Here is a 4,492-nt window from a genome sequence, read left to right on the forward strand (position 1 = left end):
CAGGGAGTCCTCAGAAAGCAAGAGGAGGAATGCACCTGTTTTAAAGAACAAAAATTTTTTTGAGACGGAGTTTTACTGATTGTTACAATGACATGATCACGGCTCACTAAAACCCCTGCTTCCTGGGTTTAAGGATTCTCCTGAATAGGTGGGATTACATGTGTGCACCACCACGTCCAGCTATTTTTTTTTATTCCTTTTCCATTTTAATTTATTTTTTTATTTAATTTTCTTTATTCCATCTCTGTAAATTCCAAAAATTGCCAATGCTGACTATATTTCCAGTTGTCATGGCGGGGTATTGGGAAAAGTTTTCAATTAGCAATAATCGCACCTCAGATAAACCTCACTGCCTACGATACTGCCACTGTACAAAGCTATTTTTTTTTAATTTTTAGTAGAGACTGGGTTTCACCATGTTTGCCATGCTGGTGTCCAACTCCTGGCCTCATGTTATCCGCCCTCCTCGGTGGATAAGTGATTAAGTAATCAGACTTGTAATCCCAGCACATTAACGTACAAACAGAATTACTTAATGTTTGTTTATATAGGTCATTAAGAAGAGTGTTGTCTCTTATGAAGGATTGTGATCAATTTGTGTCAGGCTACTAGTATTGCTACTTTTGTTACTATTGATTTTAACAATAATTTATGAGTGTATTATTATCTTTAAAACTTATTTGTAAATTAAGAATGCTTTTTGCTGGCCAGGCACGGTGGCTCAAGCCTGTAATCCCAGCACTTTGGGAGGCCGAGGCTGGTGGATCACGAGGTCAAGAGATCGAGACCATCCTGGTCAACATGGTGAAACCCCATCTCTACTAAAGGTGCAAAAAATTAGCTGGGTATGGTGGCACGTGCCTGTAATCCCAGCTAGTCTGGAGGCTGAGGCAGGAGAATTGCCTGAACCCAGGAGGCAAGGTTGCGGTGAGCCGAGATAGCGTCATTGCACTCCAGCCTGGGTAACAAGAGTGAAACTCTGTCTCAAAAAAAAAAAATGCTTTTGCTTAAAGTACTGGTATATTTTTATAAGTTTTGGGTCTTTATTTAGTTATTAACTTGTTCCTGCAACCATAAATATTTTATAACCAAAGGTGCTCAATCCCTAAATATGTAATCCAACAGATTTAGTGTGTGTGTGTGTGTGTGTGTGTGTATGTGAGAGAGAGAGAGAGAGACAGAGAGACAGAGAGAGAGAGAGAGAGTCTCAATCTGTCTCCCAGGCTTGAGTGCAGTGGTGTATTCATGGCTGGCTCACTGCGCCCTCAAACTCCTGGGCTCAAGTGATCCTCCAACCTCAGCCTCCTGGGTAGCTTGGACCACAGGCATGAGCCACCATGCCAGCTAATTTTTATATTTTTTGTAGACATGAGGATCTCGATATCTTCCCAGGCTGGTCTTGAACTCCTGATCTCAAGTGATCCTCCCGCCTTGGCCTTCCAGAGTGCTGAGATTACACTCGTGAGCCCTACACCCTGCCCAGATTTAGCTTTTTCTAAAGCTTTTATTTAAAATAAAGTCACTAAGGTTAATATGCCTCTGACGGTTTCGCATTTTAAGTGCAAAGACTATGTTGAGTGAATTTTTCCATCAGTTGTAAAACGTGCATCCATGTTTATCTCATTCCTATGGTTTCCAATTAATCATCCCTTCTTCCTTTTTGGAAACACACGGGCTAGTGGGCTCCATGTCAGTTGGCATTTCCAGAACGACGGCGCTGAACGCTCTGCTCTTCGACTTCAAGTGGTGCAGAGGGAGGTCACCAGAGGGCGCGCGGCCTCGGCCCTGCAGTGCCCCCGGTCACCAGCAGAGGGCGCGCTGGAGCAAGGCGGTGTAACTGCCTAGTGGCCAAGCTCCTCTATCAGAAACCCGGCTTTACAGAGGCTGACAACTCCACATGGACCAAGACCCTTTCCCATGTAATTTCTAAAACTGTAAACCCAAGACCCTTTCACATGTCGTATCTGGAGTTGTCAGCCTCTGTAAAGCCGGGCTTCTGATTGTTAGAGGAGCTTGGCCACCAGGCAGTTATGCCGCCTTGCTCCAGCGCGCCCTCTGCTGGTGACCGGGGGCACTGCAGGGCCCTCACACTCACAGCGCTGGCGGAGATCAGAAGTTCAAGACCAGCCTGGGAAAATATCGAGATCCTCATGTCTACAAAAAATATAAAAATTAGCTGGCATGGTGGCTCGTGCCTGTGGTCCCAACTACACAGTAGGCTGAGGTTGGAGGATGATTTGAGCTCAGGGGTTTGAGGCCACAGTGAACAAGCCATCATGCTCACACCACTGCACTCAAGCCTGGGAGACAGAGTGAGACACATTCTCTCTCTCTCTCTCTCTCTCTCTCTCTCTCTCTCTCTCTCTCTCTTTCTCTTTCTATCTCTCTCCCTCTCTCTCTCTCTCTCTCTCACACACACACACACACACACACACATTCAGGTTAAATCTGTTGAATTATGTATTTAGGGACTGAGTACCTTTGGTCATAAAATATTTATGGTTGCAGGAACAAGTTAATAACTAAGTACAGACCCAAAACTTATAAAATTATACCAGTACTTTAAGCAAAAAGCATTCTTAATTTAAAAATAAGTTTTAAAGATAATAGTACACTCCTAAATTATTATTAAAATCAATAGTAACAGAGAAAAGTAGCAATACTAATAGCCTGACAGAAACTGATCACAATCATTCATAAGAGACAACACTATTCTTAATAACCTACATAAACAAACATTAAGTAATTCTGTTTGTACGTTAATGTGCTGGGGTTACAGGTGTGATTACTTAATGTTTACCTTAAGTAAGCACACCTGTAATCCCAGTACTTTGGGAGGCCAAGGAAGGCAGATAACCTGAGGCCAAGAGTTGGACACCAGCATGGCCAGCATGGTAAAACCCAGTCTCTACTAAAAATACATGAAAAAACAGCTTTGCACAGTGGCATTATCATAGGCAGTGAGGTTTATCTGAGGTGCGATTATTGCTAATTGAAAACTTTTCCCAATACCCCGCTGTGATGACTGGAAATATAGTAAGCATTGGCAATTTTTGGAAGTCTCTACAGGGATGGAATAAAAAAATTAAACAAAAAATAAAAATAAATTAAAATAGAAAAGAAATAAAAAAATTAGCTGGACGTGGTGGTGCACATCTGTAATCCTACCTACTTGGGAGGTAGAGGCAGGAGAATCCTTAAACCCAGGAAGCAGAGGTTTTAGTGAGCCGAGATCATGTCATTGTGACAAGGGTAAAATTCCGTCTGAAAAAAAACTTTGTTCTTTAAAACAGCTGCGTTCCTCCTCTTGCTTTCTGAGGACTCCTTGCTCTGTCACTTAGTAGTGGCTAATAAACTCTTTTAATGTCACTCTGTGCGACTTGCCATAAATTCCATTTCGTGTGAGACCCAAAATCCTGTTGCTGGGGTCTGGGACAAGACCCCTCTTCTGGAGACAAAATTATACTAATTCTTTTCTTTTCTTTTTTTTTTTTTTTTGAGACTGAGTCTTGCTCTGTTGCCCAGGCTGGAGTGAAATGGCATGATATTGGCTCACTGCAGCCTGTACCTCCCAGGTTCAAGCGATTCTCCTGTTTCAGCCTCCTGAGTATCTGGGATTACAGGCGTCTGCCACCACCCTTGCTAATTTTTGAATTTCTAGTAGAGACAGCCTTTTTCAATGTTGGCCAGAGCAGTCTTGACCTCTTGACCTCAGGTGATCCACATGCCTCAGCCGCCTAAAGTACTGGGCTGACAGGCATGAGCTACCTTGCCTGGCTGGTTTGCAACCTTGGTGATCACTTAGATATGGAAGGTGAAGGAGGAGGCGTGTCATGCAGATATCGCTCTTGGATTACCACCTGAGATATTAGGCACAAGGCTCTATTATTGGTTCGAACCCTGAGAGCACCAGTAAACAGCTCGAGGTGGTGTAGAGCAACATGCTGTTTTCATGAGCACCTGGGTGCAGACGGGCTGAGGCCTAAAATGGTATCAGCCCCAAGTGAGGGTGAGGCTGGGGTTTTCTAGTCTCCTGTAAATGGGACGTGTTTCAGTCTGATGTAACTGCTCCGTGGTACCTAAACGGCCTCTCTCTTGATCTTCAAGGGGTCCTTGTCTTCCGGACTGCCCTTTTCTGGCTTCTGCTTGTTTGCTGACCCACGCTGTTGGTGCTCGTGGTCTTGTACCTTGGGACCCAGCCTGAGGAGGGAGGAGTAATCCCCCCAAGCTTTCAGGCCCCAGGGAGAATCTTTCATTAGGGAGAGTAGGCTGGCTGATTATTCTTTGTTAAGCACAACTCGGTTTTGCAGGTGCAGTGGGGTGCCTCAAGCTGAAAGCCTGACTCCTCATATGTGCCACGTAGGGTCCTACGTGTCTGTTCTTGTGACTGCCAGAGCACTTTGAGGCTGAGAGACAGTTTTATCTCACCTCTGTCCTGCACATGTTTATGGGTGCCTTCTCTGTGTTGGCAGATCTGGGGGTCCAGATAGGA

General features: G+C 44.4%; 2 non-coding genes across 2 annotated transcripts; one reads left to right on the top strand and one right to left on the bottom strand.

Moving 5' to 3' along the window:
* Window positions 1-238: 238 nt before the first annotated feature.
* Window positions 239-379, bottom strand: LOC141580177 (U4 spliceosomal RNA). The gene has a single exon (XR_012512266.1). It is a non-coding gene; the product is annotated as a U4 spliceosomal RNA (small nuclear RNA).
* Window positions 380-2,931: 2,552 nt separating this feature from the next.
* On the top strand, window positions 2,932-3,072 carry LOC141580192 (U4 spliceosomal RNA). The gene has a single exon (XR_012512278.1). It is a non-coding gene; the product is annotated as a U4 spliceosomal RNA (small nuclear RNA).
* The last annotated feature ends 1,420 nt before the right edge of the window (window positions 3,073-4,492 follow it).

Source organism: Saimiri boliviensis, chromosome 10 (assembly GCF_048565385.1).
Source record: "Saimiri boliviensis isolate mSaiBol1 chromosome 10, mSaiBol1.pri, whole genome shotgun sequence".
NCBI classification, from domain to species: Eukaryota; Metazoa; Chordata; class Mammalia; order Primates; family Cebidae; genus Saimiri; species Saimiri boliviensis.